Source organism: Platalea leucorodia (genome assembly GCF_965183815.1).
Source record: "Platalea leucorodia genome assembly, chromosome: 2".
In the NCBI taxonomy this organism is placed as follows: domain Eukaryota; kingdom Metazoa; phylum Chordata; class Aves; order Pelecaniformes; family Threskiornithidae; genus Platalea; species Platalea leucorodia.
Window position 1 is genome coordinate 13,928,352 of NC_138824.1, and position 24,712 is coordinate 13,953,063.

Sequence of the window (24,712 nt, forward strand, 5' to 3'; positions counted from 1 at the left end):
AAGTAACAAACTAGTTTTCTTTGCTGTTTCTATAGCCACAAAGCAGTACGCACATGAGCAAAAGTAAAAATGACAAAATGCAAGCCGCAGCAACTTCTCTGAATAAACATGAAAGATCACTGACATGAAACAGGTCCCTGATCCCATTTCATATCATCTAACTCATTGTTTGAACTGCAAGCATTTTATTTTGAGCTCACAGGTCCAGTTATTATTCTTCAAAATCATACCAAAATTTGGCATAAATAGTGTGCATTGTGTCTTATGCATGACCCGAAGTCTACTTTTATTTCAAAGCTGTAAATAACATGGCCTGTCAGAGGTGGAGGCATGAGTTTCAGTCTTCAAAATTGTTTTAAAAATTCTCCCCATTATTTGCTCTGAAATTAATGTGAATATTGTGTCCTGTTCTTCACCATGGTTTGGAAGTTCTAGACTTCAATGGATTCAACAAAGGGAATGACATATTGATATGCCAGAAAATAGTTTATATAAATACATAGTAGCTAAACAAGGATGCAATGCCAGCACCACTTTCTATTTCTTGTATATTCCTTTACATCTTGGTCTTGCTTGGCACAAAATATGGAAGTCTCCGTCTTTTAGCTAATGGATGATTTTTTATTTTTTACCTTCTCCAAGAATCCAAATTAAAAATAATAGTTATTATTATAAAGGTTAATGCCACAGTTAGCTGATTGCCATCAAAAGCAAAAAGAGCAGGAGATTAGAAACACTGGGATCCAATTCCTTTGTAGATATGGCAGCAATTTGTGGCGTTCATTCCTCTGTAACTGTGCTGCTTTCTGCTTTTCGTAAGCCTTGAGATGTCACATCAAAAACTAAGCACATCTCTGCTTAATAGGTTACGTAGAAACTGGGCATGAGGAATGCTTTTTTCCAGCACCTTGAATTCTGCAGGCCTAACTAGCTAACCACGACAAGTTGTGTTCCTCAAATGAATTGACTTTCAGAGCTATTTCAAGGAAACAGAACATAGCAACATTAGCACTTCTCCTTTTACAACTGCGTTATAATTCAGTAGTGTGAATTGCACATTTATTTCTGTCCTGCCACCTATCTCAAGCAGAACTTTAGGCTTATGATCACAGCTGCATACGTACAGATGTTAAACACCCTTAAAATGGTACCTCGTACAGCTGCAATTTTAAGATCATACTTTGTATTGCCATAATTTTTCTAGACCTCAGTATGAGATTAAATTATCAGACAAATACACAAATCACAATGTCCAATTACAGCTTCTAAAAATACTTCCTAGTTAATTTTTTCACACCTTTCAGTTTGATTCTTATGTCTTTCAGGAGCAGCAATGTTTGGGTTCTGGCCATACATTTGCACCCATCGTGACAACTGGCAGCACTGTAGCTGTTATTTCTTCTTTGATATTGCAAAGCTGTTATCTTTTTGTCTCTAGTGATGAAAATGTATAGTGAAATGTGTAAAAAGTATCTAATTCAAGTCAATGGCCTTTTCATTAGCCTGACATGAATCTTCTGTTTTGTAAGGGTCATAAAGAGCTGTAGAGAGACATGCGGTCACCTCTTGCCTTTGTACAGTGAGCCTCTCAGCAAGAGGCATTGATCTTATGAGCCATGGGAGCCTCAGGTGAGGCTCATCTCTGCAAGGCAAGGTAGCATAATGTCTCAGGAATATAGTGAAGATAATTCTGGGTGTCTGGAGATGGAAGAAAACAAGGTGAACTGTTCAAAAAGTCCATTAGATGTAGAATACAATTATTGGATTATTATGCTGTAATATTACCAGAAAAATTGTAAAGTTGCTTAATAGTTGCTCTACTGTTCTCCATTATCTCATTCAATCAAGTCACACCATGGGATCAAACCAAACACTTAGTTACAGGTATGAAACAGTGTAGCTGACACATATCAAAAGGAGGAGTTCAGCATTTTGTTGTGTTATTGACTTTGGAGGATTCACGTTTTGCATAAAATAAAATATACTTTAAGGTCCTCCAGAGACAGTCAAGTGTCTGTGACACTGTCAGTAATAAATTCAGGCTGCTGAATGACAAATGCATAACTTGGGAAGATTTGTTCTTTTTGTTAGGGGGCAGAGGGTTTTTTTGGTTTGGATTATTTTTTGAGAATGCCTGCAGTTTTTCAGGAAACTGAAAAAAGATTAGCAGACACTGCATTTAAAAGATATTTTAGTATGCTCTGAGCACCAGCATAGACATTCTGCACTCACTGGAGCTAATGCTTAGGTATTCTTCTGCTTTCCTCTCTGGTTGTGCGTAACTAAGTGTCTTGACAATAGTTGCTACCTATCTCCTGCAGCATTTGCCTTATGCCACTTTCCTACATTCAGAATCAGGCTTTATATTTAACTTTTGCTACAGAAATAGAGCCATTCTTCCTAGGAGATTATCTCTTCCTAGCCAAAGACAGAGCAAAGGCATCCATGCTGTTTCTCGTATATCTATTCATTGTTAGTAACAATGTCTTCCATGGGATACTGCAATATTCAGTAGGAATTGAAAGAACAGATCAACCATGATTGTAGTCCTTTCTCTTAGATAAATCTCAGGTGTGAAAATACTGTCAATAATGAGAAGCCTTTTTTTTCCCTACAGGTTCAAAAGGATAGATCTTTTCCTCTTCCCTGTTCAACATAGGTGTTAAACCAGTCAGCAATATTATAAAATGCTACAGGCTTAAATGCCTGCCATGTGCTGATGGTGCACAGCTGCACAGATTGTTGCATCAGGAAACAGAAAGCTCTCTCATCCAGATTCTCATTGCCTGTAAAAATAAAGCACCAGCCAAATATCAGTGACTTAAACTTAAGGAGGAGGTAGATAAGGATGAAATGAATAGTAAATTTCTGCAAAGTTTTCATAGGTCTAATGGCCTTCAAAGGCATGCATGCTTTGCGTCAGGTAACAACTAGGCATGCATTAGCAGTTGGAGGAAAGACGACATTTGATCACTTCTACCTCACAGGAAACACTAAGTACAGACATAATATATGAAGAAATACTTAGCATTGCTTCTCCACATTTTTGACCATTTAACTCTTTTTGTGAAGCAGTGAGGAAGGAGGGAGTAAGACAGACCCAAAATGTTGCTCTGATCAGATATTTTCTAATCTCCTTTCTAGTTTGACCCCTAACAGGGAGAAATGCGAATCAAACACCTCCCTTTTGGTGTTTTACTTTCACCAGAGTGAAATGCTGATGCTTGACTACTGAAAGTGATGCCAAAATTAGTATCAGTAGAGATTTAAGCTGCTCCGAGTACCAATGGGCCACAACACTTTAAAAAATGAACAAAAATTTTAATCTTCTTCTGATTTTATGTCAAAGTTATTCAGGTCCTCTACAGAGAGAAGCAGCAAAAGTCCTAAACTCTACTTAGGATAGGTTGGCAGAACTAGACAAGCACTTTGCACTAAAAGCCCGTTGACAGTGCTGAGATCTGGGTATGGATTTATTCAAACAGAAATCCAACAAAGGTTTTGCACCATTTCCCTCAGAATATACAGATCTCTTATTCGCATTAACCTTTTTATGTGAGAAGACAAACACGCTTCATGAAACTCAAATAAGACCTTTACATTTATCAGAGAATTTAATTCTAACCATTTACCATGGATTAAGAATCGGATTAAGAATGTATTACTAACAATATCCAGCTGGAAGGATGTAAGTGCAAAACTGGGTCATACCAACAGCTTTGGCCAACGATTATGTAGATAAATGCAATAATCTAAACAGAATATCAGTGTGCAGATATTTCCCTAAAAGCTATATTTGGAATGATTTTAATATTGTTGCCTATTTAATCAACTATTGTAGCAACGCTACTGACCATCTGTCCTAAACACATGATGGATATCTGGTGCTTGGATTACAGGATCTTTATAGGCTCCAGATTTGCTAGTCTGGAAACACAATGCCTAGATGAAGGCTTTACTAGCAGCTAAAAGCTAGAATCTTGCTGTGTTTTCCTTGCTTTCTAAAGTTTGTGGTATTCAGGTCTTTTGAGCAATGTATGTGCATCAAAATGAAATGATAATTCTGGTTAGATTCAACTATGTTGTTGCTCGTAGGACAAAATAATCTTGATAAAGATAACTGTCTTTGCTCCATATAATCTACCATGTAATGAAAGTGTTTTGAACTAATTTGGAACTGGTCATATTCCTCAAAGATATTTTTCCTTGTTAGCGACAAGTTTCTGATTGAAGACCAGCTTCTTCTGAATACTAAGAGATATGGAATAGAAGTCAGTCCTGTCTCAAAACAAAGTTGGTGGCTGAGTAGATGACTTCTGTCCAGAATATAGAAATACAGAATAGTTGCCTCTACCAGAGGTCTGTGTCCCAAGTAGTTAGGAAATGTGAAATAATATATTGATTTCGTAAAACAAGTTCAACTGTCAAATGTGATAAGTAAGTCACACTGTCAAATGAAAATGACAAAGCAATATGTCAATGTGTTTAATCCATTGATAATGTACCTTTTATCTGGAATGATTTTAAAATTGTAATAGCAATAATGATCTTCATAGAATCAGCAGAACACAGTAGAAGGAAAAAAAAATTGGCGACACCATAGGAAATTAAATATTGTTTAATACTGAATAGTTTCTTCTCACAACTCAGTTTTTAAGACTAGTCCTTAGAAATGTACTGTACATGCTAATAATGCAGTCATTCAGAGCATCTTTTAAAATGGTCTTTTCCATGTTTGTCTTCCAGAATTCATTGTTAAGAGTGTATGCACACCTTAAACAGAACTGAAAGTGTTTACCAACTGCACAATGGAAGATAATGACTCAAAATCAATTCTTGGATTTGAATTACAGTCAACTGTGAAGATTATTTAGGAAATAAAAAGTAAAAAGAAATGTCATAATGAGTTATTCAAGGATTTTAAATACTCCATCAAGAGCTCTAGTTTTATTACCATAAATCAGAAGATAAATTCCATTTCAAATGAAGAATCACTCATTTTCTGAAAGAGGAAAGAGGCAGAATAAAGAATCTCTTCAGTGATGATTTTATAGTCATTGAATCTAGTTGCTCATTTTGCTCACCTCTGCAGCCTTTTCTTCAAACTTTCTGAGCCTGTCCCAGTTCTAGGCAGGAAGGCTTCCTCATTTCTTTACAAAGTAACTAAGTGTTTGTGGTTTAGACTCCTTGACTTTTGTCTTCATAAAAAGTCTTAACTGCCTGGATAAATTTTCAGTGCAGTATGAAGCAGCCCCCCTCCCATATTTGCAGCCCTCACCTTTGCTGCCTGGAACTGGGAACATATGAGAACTGTTTCTGGGATGGCCCTGCTGAGGGAAAAACGCAGTTTCAGGTGGAATATAGAATGTTCCCAAGGATCAAATGTATTTTCTTTTTTTGTGGTTTTGATGTTGTAGAGCTGGGAAAAGCAAGGTCCTATCCTGAAGGCATCTGAAGTTACTCATTGGAGTGTTAAGATACTGTGAGACACAAGATCAGGTGGGTTTAGCAGCAAGAGTTCAGGGTGAGTTCAGACTGGCTAGAAGACCAAATATGGTCAGCTTGTCCACAATATGGACAACTTTTGACTCAGGGCATCCCTAAATAATGTCATTTTCAGTGCAATTATATGAACAATGTGGACATAACTTCAATGTTTGGTTTGGATGTATAAGTGGAATTAAAATCAAATCAATTTTAGTTCTACCAAAAAGAAAATAAGCAAGCCAGGAAGACTGTAGAGTAGCTCTGTAATTACCTGTTTGTGAGGCTCTCGATAATTTCCTTTCTTTGGCGATGAACAACAGAATCTTAATCACTTTGATGTTATTGTCTTGTCTTCCTTTTCCCTTTTTAAGGGGAACTAATTTCATCTAAAATCCATCCAGCCCATTAAATTATTAGTATTTTGTATCTCTGAGAATCTGGAAAGAGTAAGATTATCTTATTCTCTGACCTGACATAAACATATACATCAGATCTATTCACTGAAGGTTTAACATCTATACCCAGTCTAATAACTGTTTGTTCCCCTGATGATCACTTATAAGAAATAAGCATTTTTAGATCACAATTCATCTCACTCTAGAATAAGATAAATTATGTCCAAAAGTGATTATTTCCCTCTCTCAACTATAAGGGAAGCCCAGCTGAACAGCTCTGGATGTTCATACCCATCTAACCTGGGTATGTCTAGGATAAGCTCATATAAATTTGTCCCATAGCAATTGAAAGAGGCAATACCTCAGTATCTAACGCTTGTAGGAACTCTAACATCTCTCACAATTACATCTGCTGATTAAAAAAGTGAATGGAAACCCCATGGGGAGGGAGCAATAGTTGAACAGAGAGAAAAATGTGGGGATATAGAAATACCTGGGGGTCAGAAAAGACTACTCTGAATAAATCAGGAGCGAAAGTGATAGAGGAAATTAGTTAGAGGTCATGCCGGAGAAGTGGTAACATTGTACTCCAGACAATTGAGTAGTCATTTACAGCACTCATTCATCATTTCTATTTAATCACAGCACCTGAAGCATAAAAGTAAATGTCAAAGCAAACTTTAAAACTGAGTTAAACGCAGATGGCTGCATGACCTGTCCCACCACACAGCCTGTCAGGCCAATTAGTACAGACATAAGTTTAATAGATCAATTGATTTGAATGTCTCTATTTAACATAATTCATTGAAGTTAACAAGGAAACACTAAAATTCCATGTTTTTCATTTTACCTAACAAAATCCTTGCTAGCACTGATTTCTATGCAGCGTAACATGAGATACATTCAAGTTAATAGGACAAATATATTCTATAAAAGATAGTACAGAAGCTTTTCTGCATGCCCCTGTTTATTTTTGATGGATGGGGCATTCAATACAGTAGACTTCATTTCACTTATTTTCCATCCAGGTGGTGACATTCATACGTGGGTACTTATTCAAACAGTTCTGTTGTTCATCATTATCACATTTGTTATATTAAAAATAACTGCAAATCAAAGATAGAAATGGGAAGCAGAAGGGACAATTAAGTTCTAAATGTGGAAGCAGTTATACCAGGGAATGGCATGTGGCAAGTGGAAAAGTCATCTATATGATACAGGGCAGTCTGCCAGCCTTGTAGGTTATCTCTTGATCAACTCCAGACATTTGAGGTTCACAAATTCATATTCAGAACTAAATAGGGCTTCGCAAAGATATTTTGTTCATTGAAATATTGTGCCACACTGGAATCAACTCGAAATAACTTGTTAACATGTCTCCTGGAGCAACAAATATGGAATTAAAAAATGTTCAATTGTCTACATCACTCATAGGCTAACATTTTTGAAAGAGCTTGCCTGTAAATGAATTTTAATAACTGTAGTCTGGAATACAGCTAGAAAGTGCAAACATGAGAAAAAACTAACCTTCTAGAGACAGAACATGAAGCAATCAGACAACAAAACTTGGGGCCATACTCATAACTCCTGGTATTAAGTGAAATTCAGTGGCTTAAGTATTCAGGTCTGTTAAACTTATTAAAAAGAGAAAAACACATAAAAAGCCCTTCCAAAGGACTTAATTATAAAATTATATTTTATATATTGGAACAGGAAAGTAAGGTATTCAAAGCCAGTCAAATTAGAAATGGAGAATGTGGTCACCCACTGCATTATCCTTGGTGGGAAAGCTTTGGCACTCCTGTACACTCACCACATGTATGCTCACTCACCTTCTCACAAGCTGTCATTTCAAAGCAGTTATGATGCCAACTAGAGATGTTCTATATACACTAACCCTGAATGAATCCAGGGTTAATAAATTCCCTCCCCCCCCCAAAAAAAAAAAAAAAGGTGGAGAAGAGAGAGGGAATCAGGATCAGGAACTTCTTTAGCTGTTTCTAGTACCCCAAAACTTACAGTATAACTACTCATTCAGAGATTACTGAAAGTCTGTCATAATGAGCCCTTTAGCCAAAAATTTTGTGTGTGATTTCTGCTGGAAATTGATTCCTCATCCAAAAATCTCACCTTTTTAATGGCAACATGAGTAAACAAGTATGCTGTCATCAGATATATGCTTAAACTGAGGTCAGAAATAGTAGTCTCCTAGCTACTGGCCATGATCTCATCTTTGCTGGAAAAGTTTACACCTCAGACATGAGTGTAGTCTATCACATGATGAAAATCGTAGTAGCTGTCATGGTTATAAATCACCATTTATTTAGATATCCATTGCAAAAACATGTATGATCATAATATTCATTTTGTCTGCAGTTCCTTGATTGCCCCAAGTGCGTGCACCCCTTTTAAAATCACTTCAACTAAAACACTCTGTAACTGACCCAACATGGTCTTTGTTTTCAGAATTATCTTTTACACACAGGAGATAGATACTGTATTCACATACATTTTAAATAAATCTCCACTTACATCTTTTGATGTCATGAGTTTACTATCAAGAACAAAAATATAGTGTCAGTCTAAATTTCTCATATCAATGACATAAAGACTCTGGCCTTTAATCTTGTTCATTAATAAATTATGGAGGCCCTTGATGACATTTAACCTGTCCTTAAAGTAGTTGTAACATTAATAATTCATGGCAGAAATTCATGTTTGAGCTATCTTTATTACTTCTGTAATCTATCACTAAGAATTATTTTTAAATTAAAGAAAAACAAAACTACAAACTGAATTAATTAATTAACTATAAATATTGGCAGTTCATAGCATAGATGAACAAATACCTAAACCCTGCATATTAGTACTTTTCCTGTTATAACTGAATTATACATTTTTGGAGGAAATGTGATCCCTTTTAATTCTAAGATAACAATACTGGATGGCATTTTTTTCAAAAGAGCAATCCAACCCATGGCAGATCTTCTGCCACCTGGGAGATAGCCTCTATTTGCTTCTATGTCTATAAGGAGATTCTTTTTTAATCCAGTAGTGTCTTTTAGCTTATCTCACAGATGGTATTAAAAAAAGAAGGAAAAAAATGCTTTTTCATACACTACTTTTAAAAAATAAAAAAAGTTTTTTTTTTCTCTGCTTCATTCCCAAGTATGTATAAAAGTTTTATCACCATCATTTCCAATATTGGTACACATGCTTAACTTTCCCTGAGTTGTGGACAAGGTTTTGACGAGTGACACAAAGTAACCAGGACAACATGAAAGCAGCCCTCAGTAGGGTTGCTAGTTTTTCTTATTGAGAAAACGTCCTTAGCTAACATCTTTCTTTTTTTCAGGGTGCTTTGCATTTAAATAATTATCTATATATATATCAAAAAGTGATAGGTGTTTCCTCTCCTCATAAATAAAAAGCAATCTAAAGCAAACTAAACTATATTGTTTTCCTTTCAGCTAGCTACTTTCATCTACTGCAGAATAACTATGACATTCAGAATATGTGAAGACTCTAAAGAAGAATTTTGGATATTTATTTATTTAAAAAGAAAGGCTATAATGAAATTCACATTGTATTTTTTCAGTATGCTGGTTTGGATACTCATAGTTTTGCCTTCTGGCCTTGAAATATATGATCTTCTGAGTTTCCTCTTCATCCTCTGTCTCCAGGAGATAGGGAGAGAACAGATTGCCTATAATGATATTATTGTGCTCTTTCAACTTTATTTTAATACAGCCAAACTCATCGTTCAAATCTTCAGGAAAGAGTTTTCTGATTGTTTTTTTACTTATTTTTTTAACAGATGCAAAATTCACTGGGTCTTCTATTTCTTATATCCTTTCTTTCATAATAATAGAAAACATTCTCATCTACAGTTTAAGGATATAGCAAAGGATGAATGAGTATTTGGTAGTCATACAGAAAAGCATGCCTCTTGGATGCTTGTTTGCTGTATTTTGTTAAATGTGCCCAGAGTACAGAAGTTTATCTTTGTCTGCACTGTTTAGATTAAAAAGTGCTTACTAAGATCATCTAGATTTATATCATCTAAACATCTCACTATTTAAGACTTCTAAGGTGTTTCAATTTCTTTAGACCTCATAAAGATGTATTAGTGTGAAACATAATGGCCTTGTAAACACTGGGTAAACTTAAATGATTCTCCCTGTTCTTAAAGTCTTGGACATCCTTATAAATTGTTCCTTTTGGAGGAGGAGGAGCAAAATTAAATGAATAGAATCAAACTTTAGATACTTGAAATGCATTCTAGAAGACTTTATTAAAGCAAATCTGAGTTATTGATACCCGAAAATAAAACATCTAACAAAGTTTTTGCAAAAGACTCAGTTTTGCAAAACAGAGAAAATCCAGGAGTACTTGTTTCTTTCTTCTTTTATTTTTAATATTTATGTGTGTAGTGGGTTCATCATATCCTATTTTATATTCAGATCCATCTGTTTATTTAGGCAGCAGGAAGTTTGTGGGCATTAGATCGTCTCCTTCTCCAGACACCCATGGATTAGAGAAGCCAGTGTGTGAACTTCATGGGGTTCAACATGTAGGATTTGTGCAGATCCAGAGGCCAGACCAGGCCTCTGAAAATCTTGTCCCGTGTCCCTGGCTCTGAAAGAGTATATGTTATATACACTTCCAGATCAAACTATGGGCAGTCATGCATCCATTCAGCAGGAGCATTTGTGCTTCACAGCACATGTTCTCTTTTTAGCCTAAGAAAAGATGGTTGTATTTCCCTTCCTGTGAATATGATGGCATTAGTAGTCATACTGGCCAGTAGCATAAACTGTATGCGTGTGTGTGTGTTCAGGACTTCGTATATTGGCATCTTGGTCTACAGCTTCTAGGAAGTATAAATAATTCGTAAGTATTTGTTGGTGTAATAGATGTAACAAAGATATTAGCAAACAGGGTAGAAAAAAACAATATTTGTCTTTTGTCTTTCAAATAATTAAAACAACTCTTGTTGCTTTGCAGTTGAGATTTCCTGAGCTGCCAAAAATGTTAGCAATGGATTCAGCATTAATGAGGACTAGAAAAAAAAAAAAAAGAATTTTCAATATAAGCCAATAAAAATAATCTATTAAAAAAGTCCTGATTTTTTAATAGCATCTAGAGGTCTTTTACTAGAATGACTTGGTGCCAGAACTTGAAAGTGCCATTGGTGATTGATAAACTTCAGTAAGAATGTTGTCCCTGGTTACCACATAGTTTTGAAAGATTCATCATGTTTACATACAATTAATGTTTGTATGACTGTGCTGGAATATTAGTATAAAAGCAATTTGGGGTTGTTTCACAATAACTGAAGAAAATATGGTCTAAATATTTCCTGGATTTGTTTGTTTTCCCCACTTCAATCTGTCTGGCTGTAGCTTGAGGAGGAATGAAAGAAATCACTGGATATGTAAGACTGATTCTTCTTTTAAGTAGTCAGGTATTGTGGTTGTTTTTTTTTTTTATTTTGTTCACTGAATTGAAAGTCAATTAAGATGAGATTATTAAAATGCAGTTATGTATGTATGTAGTAAACATTCAGCTTTGTAGGATACAATTTTACTTTGAAAAAATTATTGAAGAAAACATCTGTTCTTAACACTTGTATTAGCACAGATGATATTAATAATCCGTATCAAGTAAGTTACTTGTAAAATCAATGTCAGTCACAGCATTGCGCTTTACACTACGTATTCAAAAAATTCACACTCTGCAAAGAAAATTCCCTTGGTGCTATGAAATCTGAAAAGGGGCAGTTTTGCTTATTGGCTCTTCCATCCACAGACATACACTATAGAATTTAGTTAAAGACAATATTACAGTGCATCTGTTTCAAGCAGATGCATCATTTTTATCATCAGCACAAAAAAGCAAACACCAACACAAATGACCATACCCATATGCTACTGACACTTATTTTTGTCACTTGTGTAACATAAATTATATTTAGCTAACAGCATATTTTAACAACAAATGGATTTCTGTTCGTGTATCTTTTTCTTAGTGTTATTTTTTGTTTCATCTCCCGCTAATGGGAGTTCATTGCTTTCAAGTGGCAACAGAATTGGAAAAATATAGTAAGCTTTTAAATATTGTGCATTCTTGCAGAAAGTTACATTTCTGTGTTTCTTTTCGAAGGCTTGGTTTGCAGGATACCAGATACTGGCCAATCTTATATTCACATCCTGGACAGTCTGCCCACTTACTCTGAGACCTGTCTGTAGTAATGAGTTTGATCAGACTGTAAATTAGGTTTCTACAATTTTATGCTGATTAAATTATTCCCTTGTGTGAGATTCATGATTTAGTAAAACAAGGATTGAGGAAAATATTCCAAAATTTTATGCTATCAGTAACATTTCCAAAGTACTAATTGCATTAAAAAATAACATCAGAAGTTGCTGATAGCAATATTTCCCCCAACCTCTGTCTCTGTTTTGCTTCACTTGGCTTTGCATATTGTCATAGAGTCTGTTTCTGTAGGGATTTGTACATATGCTGTTTTAAGAGTACGAACACAAGAATAGCTTGCCTAAGGAGGCTGCAGGATTCCCATTGCTGGAGGTTTTTAAGAACAGTTTAGATAAAGTAATGATAGAAAGCGTACAACTATAGTTTATTCTCCTGTGAAATAATTTTTTCAGCAACCTGCCAGCCCTATTTTTGTCTGGTCCTGTGATTCTATGATTTGTAGATTATTCATGGGAACAAAGTTGTGGGTATACAGCAAATGCTTGCAGTCAGACAGCTAATATGCTTTCTCCATAAAACATGGATAATAATTCTTTGAAAACAGCAGCCTTTGAAGGCAAGTGATTTTCAGAGGTCTCAAAAAGGGTCTGACACTGAGTAAAAGAATATCTGGTGTTATCAAAACTCTCTCTATAAGTTTCAGGAGGAATTTATAATGTCATACTTACTGATCTCAGCTGATTTCTAGTTATATCATTTCAGGATGAGAGCTATAATGTGACATCATCCCGTATCAAAAAGTCGCGAGTTTCTTCACTTTCTCGAGAATTTACTACTCCGTGCTGTTGAAGAAGGGTATTAAGCTTGATAACTCTTCTATCTATCTGATCCAGTACTGCAAAGTCTAAATTCCTAGTTGCAGTGGGAAAACAGAGCATGTCTCAGTGAGAGCACAACCTGAAAAAGATGGCAGTATAGTGCTGTAGGATTATAGAGACCTAGCCATGTACAAATCCTGCTTATATCAAGCAAGTTTTTAGGGAATGTTGGGGGCGGGGGATGAGAGAGAGGTTATTTTGTTTGTAAATGGAGCAGAGCTGATGGGTGTATCATCAAGGGACAAGGGTGGAATATTGAGATGCTTTTTGCTGGAATTACTTTTCAGAGAAGAACTGGTCTTCAAAGCTTTTAGAGATTTTGCTATTGCAGAATCTAGATGGAAGGCAAAAAGTAAAGCATGCTGACACTAAGTTAATGCATGTGCGCATTGCAATAGTGTCAGGAGAAGTCATGTCGCAGAGGGAGAGAAAGTCCCAAAAACACAGGCAAAGCAACCACTCAAATTAATTCCTGCAGGGCATTGCTGTAACTGGGAATTCAAGAAGAAGCTCTTTCCTTCCTCTTCTCTAACAAATTTTCATTTTTTCAACTGCTAGTTTGCTCCTTTTGACCTCATTTAAGCTGTTAGAGGTAAAAGCTGTCCCCACCCCCCCGGCCTTTTGGAAGGCACATCAAACAGTGGAAAGAGGAATTTGTTTTCAAGCTGCAAAAATGTTCTGCTAAACTCTAATGAACAAATCACCTCTACCACTGCATTTCATTTGCTTTTTTTGTGGAAGAAAGATGAGGGAAGGGTGGAAATTCATTCCTTCTCAGACCTTTGCCCCTTGAAAAGGAGCCCTATTGGCAAAATTGGAACCGTTGTTCTCAATTCAGTTATAATATAAATGGCAGAAACACTTGGACTAGGAAGCACAGGCTCTACTAAGGAAGCTAAAACATGACTCCACTGTAAAGAAAAAGAAACAGTGCAGAAGAGATCTTTTTCCTTTGTTGCTTTACTTTAGTTTTGGTTGAAATCACCCAGTTCACCCATCCAGCTGCTGCAGTACTTTCCATAGACTTAGGAACCAGAAAATACTAATAATACTGTCAATTAAGGAGAAATGTGGATGTAATCTACCAATGTCTCAAGCTAACAAAATGCTATGTGATGATGCTAGTTATGTCACCAGGCCTGAGCTGTTAATTCTCAAGGAGAGTCAGAGTATATTATCTGGGACTTAGTGTTTCACTAACACAGTCGTGCAGTTTCTGTATTGGAGCTAGCTCATGGCCAACACGAGATACAAGCAGAGCAATGGTACCTTAGTAGAGACATACTGTAACCCACTCCAGGTTGGGTACCAAAATAGTCTTCTTTTGTTAAACTCTTCTCATCACTATAACCATCAGCAGTTGCAAATCATCCTACTGAAGTTTTCTTTACTATTTTTTTGCATAAGATGGGGAATAGTGACCTGGAAGTAATTGAGTTGAATGACACTCTGTTGGCAAAAGCAACCTGTAAAAGTTATAGTAAATAGACAGACGCAAGCAGTCTGTATAAAGTGAAATTGAGAAAAGTGAAAAACAGTGTAACAGAAACTATCTGTACACACACTTCAGCGTCACCCATAGCAGTAACTGTATGCATTTTACATGCTGTCCAGTAAATCTGTCCGCAATGGACATGCATTGAAGATTAAGTTGGATATTGAAGACTGAACAGGAGAAAAGCATTTTGTACACTTTTTCTTTACTTATCAATTAAGTAACACATATTTTAAAATATTTATCATGAGATTTTTTTAAAATCACAATAGAGATCAAGAATCTATAAAAGTGCATTTCTTTTTTTCCCCCAAGTTCCAGTATTTCCCTCACGTGCTGTGCATGTATGTTTGTGATTCTGTTGCCCTCAGACTTGAAATCTGTATTTAAATTATTATTAGGTTTTAATTTAAAAGAAATTCTCTAAAACATTTTGGATCTTCAGAAGTGTTTGAAATTTTGCATATAGGTAAATTATGCTGAAATTCTTATAAGTATTTTTCATATTCTTTCTGCTCTCCTTCTTGCCCATTCTTCCATCCTTGCTATTTTTAATCCACTCACTGTAGTAAGCTCATGCACATTTGGACAGCCTGTACCTGACATTCTGATGGGAAACATGCTTAGACGTCCATTGAACCAGTTAAAGAACAGGCCACCCTGGTGTGAGTAATAATCTGTTCCAGGACATGCATGCAGTTCAAGTTGTCCTGAAAATCTTTTCTAAAACAGGCATAGTGGTTCAGTTCTGGCTAGGTATTTTTTTTGTTGCTATCAAGACATTCTAGTCTAGCACATTTCTCTTGTTGCAGTATTAAAAGATCCAAGTGATTGCAGTGAACATGACAAGACCCAACAGCAGTTGACTCATTTATTACAAAAGTGTTCTCCTATATGAATGAATCTAAGTTTGTTAGTGCATTGTAGTAAAGATAATGTATTCCCATTCTCAAAGGATCAGCCTTATATTAATTTCTTCCATGGATTTAAAACAAAGCAATGTTTAAAACTTTTAGAGTGTGATAAACATAAGACTACTTTGTTCACAATGGAAAGATATATATCCTCTCCCAATTAGAAAGTGTATTTATTATTACTGGAGTCATGTCAATAAATAGTTATAATAATGATGTTGCCAAGAGAAGTAACATTGAGTTTCTTTTTTTTTTCCTTCCCTACATTTGTATGCATACAAACATAAGTCACTCGGGCGATATATTGTTGAATCTCATTGAAATAAGTGGCTACTACTGTAGAATGTTTCAAAATTGAAAATACGTGAGAATAAACTGTTATAAGGGGGAAGGCATGGAGGAAGACAGCATACTCTAAATGAAAACTAGCTTTTAGGAATTTAACCAATTCTACTCTGTTTTTATCATTCAGTCCCATCTATTATTCTGTGTTAGACATGAGCACATGAGATCCCTCAAAGGGGTTCCTCTTTTGCTTTGCATCTAACAGAATTATCATTATTATCAGAACTCTGGAAGGTATATTAAGTTCTGTATTTCAAGGTTTAAGGAAATCCCTTACAGAGATCAAGAAGATACCCGCCAAGGAATGGACTATCATAGTCTGATTATTTTTCTTATTCTCCTTCCTGCAGCTAATGTCACATATTAGATACTGGAATTTGCCAAATTGTGAACCTGGAGATTTGTGTTCCTGTGAAATTAGTAATAATATTTTCACTTGTCTGTTTTCTTATCTGAGAACCTCACAAAGCTTTGGAATATACAGCATTCCTGAGTGTTACTGAATGCATTTAAGCTACAGATCACATTCGCACCAATCTATAATAAAAATTATATTAATACCTGTTGAGGCTTCAATTTGTGCATGCAAAAAGAGAAAATTAGAACCTAGATATTGAGTGGATTGAAGTAAAGTTTCTAAACTACAGTAATGAATGAACTGCCTTTCTGGTTGTACCCCTCTCTTCAGTCCCCTTAAGTAAAGCAAATGACCTGTGGCGTGTTCTGTAGACACATAATTGGTGGCATACACAGACCTTATGCATCTAGCACAACAGTGTTTGACTTTGGCCTTATTTTGCTTCAGAATATAAAGCCTGCTTCAATTTTCAATGTATCACATCAGGATATTTGAGGAATGTTCAGCTTGTTTTGTCTAAATAGTGCATTCATTTATTTTAAATTGAGAGTTTGAAAGTTACTGATCCAACAGTTAATTGTGTTTGCAGCTAGGTAGATGACTGACATACGGTAGTGTATTTAAGTTTATTTAGTGCATTTTAAGATTAATTTCCTTGAATGGAACAATCACATACTTTTTATTATCACTTTATTTTTAAATTGTGCATCAAATTTTGCTTAAATTCACCATGCCCTAAGCATTATAAATTCTGATCCCAATCATAGTTTGAAGGCATTGAGAACTTTCTTTTTTCTTTTGAAGGACTTGAAGGGCAAATGCAGCAAAGTAATATCACTCAGGCATGAAAATGTTTTTTCTGATTACTAAAACTCCACCTCAGTGTCTTGCAAGAGAGAGCTCATGGCTGACCAGGCAGCCCTGTATTTTTCCTATCACATAAGAGATCAGAATTCGGATTTGGCATTCGTTTTCTTCAGTGAATATTGAGAGGGAATTATTTTTGATTCCTTAAGGTCAAAACTGCTTTTTAGCAGCTGCTTAAACCAGTGCTTGAAATGCCAGTAATGTGAAATTCAGGGAGGAATACCAAGGCTTTGGAATCTTTCCAGAGGCACAGGCGATGTATTGAAATGATACTCAAATGAAAGAGCCCAGAGGTGAAAGGAAAGCAGAAAGCAGGGATTTATCTCACCTCATCTTAGACACGTGCAGTGTAGACATCAATGTCTGTACCAAGCAGACATTGCTAATCAGATTCCCTTTATAATCAAGGGAGAGAAACAGCTGCTTTTATAGCTGGATGCAGTTGATGGAATTTGGATGTCTTCTTTGGGATGATATAATTTCCACCTAAGAAGTGTCTTTTTCTCTTCCTTGACTACAAAGGGATACAAAAATGACTAGCTTAGATGCAGACACGTAGATAGCTATGTTTGGTTAAATAAATGCCACTTTGAAACACTGCAAAGAATGGCAAGAACAAATTAGAAGTATATTCATGACTTCTTTTAAATAACAGTCCAATACTGTTGGAAACACACAATGACAATGTTAAGGTACATCTGTAAATTGTAATTAAAAACAAAAATCAGGAGAGGTTATTTCTGTAAAGCACTGCTTTGCTTTTAAAGAAGAAAAAAATTGAAAACGAAATTACTAGTTAACACTTATTAATTTGCTGCTAAGCATTATTTTACTGACTGCTTTAAAAAATGCCCACAGATCAAAGGGGCTGCTTGCATTCATCAACACAACAATGTTCTGATGTGTAAAAGGAAGGAACAGCTCAGATGAGCCACAAAGAACCAATGAGCAGTATTATCAAAAGCTTGTCAGCAGTGGGTAAACCTGAAGGAGCTAGTTTGCAGCCTGAAAAGAAAGCAGCACAAACCTTTCAAAGCGGTCAGACAAGAAGCTGTGAAATTCCATCCAGGCTTATATATGTATAATCATGAAGTGACTTTCACAAACTCCATTCAGTGGTAATAACAGTAATAAGCACAGCTGTGTAATTCAACCAATGTCATAATAATCATATTTATATACTTTAAAAAAAAATACAATATAAGTACTCTGTATTATCACGATTCTTATCATGTTCGTCCTTCTTGTGCCAGAGCTCCATGCCTTCAGTCAGCCTTTTTACTCTTCTCTGTATTCCTCTCTTTCTTCTGTAAGCAGAGGGTCTTATGGCTACTTCAGGTAACATAACCAAATGAGCCTGCAGCATTGATACATATGGAGGCATTAGCACATGCTCCAGATTGCTCATTGTCTTATTTATTTTCCAAACATCTTATTTAGGTGTCTTTTATTATTACTTTTTATAATTTGTAAAGAGCTCTTAACTGCCTTTTCTAAAACGATGCTCAGGTCAATTTCTTCAGTTTAACATTTAGTCTGAAACATTTAGTTTGCATATTTGCCAATTTTGTGGAGATGTGAAATCTTCACCAGTCTTCCCAAAATCTAAGTAATGTTGTCTCATTGCAAAATTCTGCTTCTTAGCTCTCTTTTAAGATAATATAAATAAGATAAATTAATATACTCTTCCTGAGGCTTTAAGATGCGTACTGTTGACCTTTATCGTAGGGAAAAATGGTAGTTCAATTGCAGACTTTGACGTTTTGCTCCTAGACAGCCTTTAATCCGTGACAATTCTGCCCTATCGCCCAAGCTTAATTAGCTCATTTAGGACTCTCTCAGGAAAGATCTTGACAAAAACATCTTGAAAGTGTTTTTTCTCTGTTCTTCATTTCCCTTACACGCTAAGAAATGTAGCACTGAAATAAGACACTATAACAGAGAAGGAAATAGAATAAATGTTTCAAATTCAAGGTTACCTACATAGTCAGTAGGTATCATCATTGCCTTGGAGTTTCCAGCTATGGAGACTGAATTTCTTATGTTGATTGTTTTTACTCCTGATTGATAGTATTTTTTATTTTTAAGGTTGAAACTAAATCCAAGTAGATATCAGTTGTTATGAAAAATTTTGGCACTAAGGTATAAAACTGTGGTGGAATCAGTGCACTTTATTTACCAAAGTGGGATTTTTTTTAAATTTTTTTTTTTCCAGTTTTAGTTTCAAAAAATAATATTGGAGCATTCAGACTTGTTGAGATAACCTGATTCAATATTTTTGAATAAAATGTTTTAAATTTTCTTTTTCTTCATAATATATGTTGATAAACCTGTACCAGTATATATAAAACCAGAACACTGTTTGATCAGAGTAATATTTTAGAACTTTCTTTCAGAAAGACTTTTTGAAATAAGGAATATTCTTCCTAATCAAATATAGCAAGACTTTGAAATCATGAAACTCTTCTCAAAAGAGGATTGCTGTATTTTGCAGTGCTCTAAAAGCAGCATAAATTTCTTTTTTGTTAGCTGACTGACTTGAAAATGTCCTAAATTCTGTATACTGGGAAAGGTGCACAGGAAAACCTTACTGGTGGTGCCATATGGAATAATTACAGTGACAGCCCTCAAAAGGGTAAAGCACTAGGATCTGTTTTGTACAGTCAGAGCAGTAAATTAATACCCCAAGGATTAACTCACCAAAGTCTGAAGTAATCAGTAGCACAATAATTGTATCATAGACACTGAATTTTACCCAGCTAAGCTGTCACTGTGCCGCTACTGTACTGGATTGCTAATGGAAATGCTAGCTGCTAAGAAGGAGCTGGGACAGTTCTAGCATTTGACCATATTCCAAGTGACCACATTAACACAGGTAACTGATCATGACTTCATAGCATCTCTTATATTTATTTATTGTTTTATATCAGTCTTGTTGTAGACATGTTGATGAAAAGCCTCGCAAGCCTGTGAATGCTTAATAACAGGTAATGACAAAATGAGCCTGTTTTTCACATAATAGTTTTCCATATAAGCACTGGCACTTTTTAGCTATTTGTTCAGTGTTTCATGGTGATTTCAGGCACTGTTTCTAGTGAGTCTGAGGAAAGTAACATGACTTGGATCACCCTGTATGTGTTAACACTTTTTAATAAAGCATTGTAACATATAGCTATGTAAATCCTCACTTTTGCAGTGAGCAACATGTGTAGAAACGTATTTAAACAAGCACAATGTTCAGCATTGATAAATTCATCACTAAAAATAAGTTTGTTTAAGTGAGTGTGGCTAGTTCTTTTATATTTTTATTTTCAATGATAGGAATAGTCTTTTTAAAGTTGCAAAATGATCTTAATTGCAGCTGAGAAAATGTTTTTAGTGTTAAGTAGATAGCTTTTTGAAATCTAATATGCCATGTAAAGATTTATGCTTTAACAGGATATTTGACTGAATTTTTTAAAAGACTGAGTATCAGAGGCTATTTTAGTATGAAACTGAACTTTCTGTATGCCACAGAAATTTGCAGAATATATGGCATGTATAAATAAACAGCAGAATTGGAGAGCCTATACTCTTCAAATGGTTCAGATGATTCACTTTCTTTAAGTACTAAATGCATATTTTTGTGCTGTGTACTGAAGCAGTTGCAATAAACACCGTATTTACTTTTGCATCAACTAAGCTTCACTGTTTTGAAATAAAGTTATTTTTGCCTATAGAGACCTTAATTTTGGTAATATGTTAAGTGCAGTGAAATGAATACAGACACTCTCTCTGCTTTGTGATAAAGCTAAATTAATACCCAAAGGATTAACCTTCAGCACGGAGTGTACTGATTATTATTTTAGAAATTACTACTAAATGCTCTTTAAAACATGATTTAAAACATGGTTCCACCAAACAGGTTGCCAGTGATGGGGTGGGGAGGAAGAAAAACACTTCCAGTCCAACATGAATAATAATACTGATTCAAATTCAGCATTTTTTTACCCCTGTCAAATCTGCTTTAACAATTTCAATGAAGTGCTGGGCGTTTTTTCCTTGTTTGTTTGTTGTTTTTATCCTCATTTTCTGAAAGGACTTAGTTGCTATCCCACAACTTTTATATTCTTCATCAGTGCTATGTTAACAAAAGCAGAACTCAAGTTCTGGTGCAACTGTACGCCAAAAAAGTGCCATTCTGAAAAGCATCTCTTCTACCATAAGGAATTATAGTGTTTCAAAATGATCCTTAGTTCACTTAAGTCCTTTCTTCTTTGTGAATTGTTATAGGAGGTGTTGGCTTCTGCTGTGATTATGAGCCCATGGAAGTCAATAAGATGACATTGGGTCAACTCCCTCAGTATGTTTAAGCAAGAAAGGACTACTGGATTTGAGTAGTTTTCCCTGTAAACATATGACATACTACCTGAAGATGGTTAATAAACCACTAAGACCTCATTATTTTTAAAAAGTTGAGCAAATCGCATACGAACCTCATGAACTGTGCTGCAGACACTTCTAGAAAGGCTCTTCTGATCCGACATTGAGAAACAGTAGCCTAAAATGTATATGACACATGTTTTTAGTGACAGAAGAGTAACTGAACTTAAAAAAATAGAAAAAAAAAGTCCAACCACTTCTAAACATACAGAGAAAATATCATAATCATATGCCTTCAAATGTACTGCTTATCATGCATAGCAAAAATAATTAAATGTTGCTTTCTCATTACTTAATAGAGGGGATATTTCTAGATTTTTCATTCATTAGTGGAAAAGGTAAAGATGACACTATTTCCACCAAGGACTATTTTTACTGAAGGTCTGTATGCAGATTTGAAAAACCTATTTGAAGTCCTGTTATACACAATCTGACTCATATCAAGTATTTAACATCCAGGTGAATATATGATAAATTTAGGAAGTAATTAAAGTGCATTTCCACACAGAAGCTATTCAAATACTTTGTCTATTAAACTGAATCATACTTCAGAAGTCTAAGAAATGCAATCTGTTAGTTATAGAACTTTGTCATACTAATGTATATTTGCCCTAGGCTTGTGGTCTCAAATAAGTCTGATGTAATTTCACCCTCCTACTTTGGCTTAATGCTTTTCCCATCACGAAAAATCTAGTTGTATTTTAAGCCCATTGTGTACTTTTGTAATCATGGCCTAAATTTAGGGTAGCCTATCTTTTGGATTGGCCTGTACATTATAAGTATTTGTATGGAATAATTTGTCTTGTCTCATATACTCAAATCCAACACTGTTTTTTAGCTATAGTTCCTGTTGTTTGAAAATTTTTGAACTCCAGGAGAAGCATATATCCACTTCTTGATTAAACTCTTCTACAAGGAAAGGGTACTTTCAAAATTTGCATATGTTGTCTATATGCATTTCAGTATTTTACATGATATTATGAGCATTTTTCTCTTTTCAGAATATTTTAGTTGTGCGAAGATGTACTGTGGAATCATTGTGCTCAGAGATATTTGGTTCTAATGTTGTAAAACATATAAATTCTGCTTATTCACATGGCAAACAAACATTATTTTTATTTAATTTATTAAAATCATGACTTTGACACTTCTGGCAGAGAAGCTGGTGCCTGACCCCTCCGGGGACTGGAAGCCTGTCCCAGCCATGGAGCCGCTGGTGGCACTGCTCTTTGCTCTCTCTTTGCCTGCACAAAGTGACTACGCATGCACTGAGAAATGTTTGCACTCATTCTCCGTGGAAGTAATTTAAAAATATATCTCAAAGGCAGTATATGCAGAAGACTTTGCACATGTTCAAAGCAAAGCATGTGATTGTGTTCTTTACTGGCTCAATTCCAGAGCGACATAAAATGTAGGCAAACTATGAAAATTAAAAATAGAAAGGAAATTACTTAATGAGGCTCACAATGCTCTACACATATGTAGTGTATTTTTTTTTTCCAAAGTGCAGAAATAAAGTAGGGATTATCTTTCTTTTTTTCCCTTTTCTACTGAGAACAATTTAAAAAAAGGGAAAAATACACTTATTGTACTAGAAGATCTTCAGAATTATTTTTTGTATCTCAGCAGTAGGATAAATACCACATAACAGTACCTAAACATTTGAGAAAAACCTTGTGTTACTTTTATTGTGCAGTAAATTTTCTATATAACACATGTAAATTGTTCACAAGCATGAACACAGTACCTTGGGGCTAAATTAATTTATATAATATGCACCCTCCTTTCTCATGTACACTTGTTGTGAGTATTGTTCAGTATTTACAAAGCATGAACACGCAATAGCTTTATAGCCAAATGTCTTCTGCTCCATTTTTCAAAATGTACTGTGCTATGTAGGTGTCCAAATGCAAATAGAGACACTTTAATGACAATGGAGGAAATCACGAAACCCCATATTTCTCCCTAACCCTTCAGTTAACTGGAAATGGCTTTAGCTCGGTGCATTCCATACTGTTTACATAAAGATTCTCTAAAGTGGTCCAGATTTCTTGGTAATCACTGTCATAAGTGAATATGTAGACCTTCCCACAGAAAAATAGGTCCCACAAACACAGAGGATTTGCTGGGATGGTGATGGAGAGAGAGTCAAGGAACTGATCTTCTGCCTTCACTACTGTAAATATAATTTCTTTTTACTTTTGCTTTTAAAGTTACCTCACCTGATACGTACCCATATTTGCTTGACTTAATTTTTGTTTAACTGACACTTTGAGTTTATGAAAAAACAGTAACCTTCATTGAAAAGAAAAAAAAAAAAAAAAGAAAAGAGAATGAAAAGAAATACTGTCAGAGAGGATGGCCATTTTTAAAACAGGACGAAAAGAAAGACAGGGATGCAAATATAGTGAAGGGTTAAAAAAAATGTGTATAATATGCTTATCTTTATAGTTGCACTGGTACACACAAAATCATGAAAAATCAATAATATTCCAAAAGAAACTAGGTGAGAAAACAATGACATATAACATTGTTTCAATCTACTGCATCATACAAGTTTCTTTCTGGGTATTACCTTGAAACTACATTAAGGTTGCAAGCTGCAGTGCTCAAGCATTAGAAAGTTGAGCACAAAGGATCCTATACGCAAAAAATTACACATTATCATATAATTAATGACTACCATAATGCTTAGTAGAAAGGGATCCTATAAACCTCTTGGATAAAAATTGTATTCAAGAAATATTCTTCATACATTTCCTCTCTCTGTAATTAGGAACTTAAGTCTCTCTCTATATACACACACCTACTGCTGACTGGCTGTTACAGTGCACCCAAAAAACCAGAACCTTACAGTTTGAATGAACAGAGGAGTTTGTAACATAGAAAAAAATGAAGACAGATAATACACTAAAGCTAGATTTGGTCCTTGAACATGGAGCAGATGGAGTACGTGGAGTATCTAGAGAAGCTGGCTAATAATCAAGACTTGAACAAGAGAACAGGTTGGAATTATGCCAGCAGGAAAAAAAAAAAAAAAAAAAAAAAAGCAGAATTTCCTACGTGAAAGATTTTAGATTGCATTTCTTATGATGTTTAAGTGAGACCACACCGGACTGAAATGATTTGTGGCACCTATTGAGGAGTTACATAGTTCTACAAAGTGTAAATGAATTATAACCTATATATTTGGCTTTCAGCTGTAAGCTGTTGAGAGCTTTTAAAGCTATTCTAAAAGTTTTCTGGAGAATCATGTCATTTGAAGTAAGTAATTAGGGCATCTAACAACTATGGATGAGGTAATTTTTTTTTGCCCTGCCAGTTATGAGTGA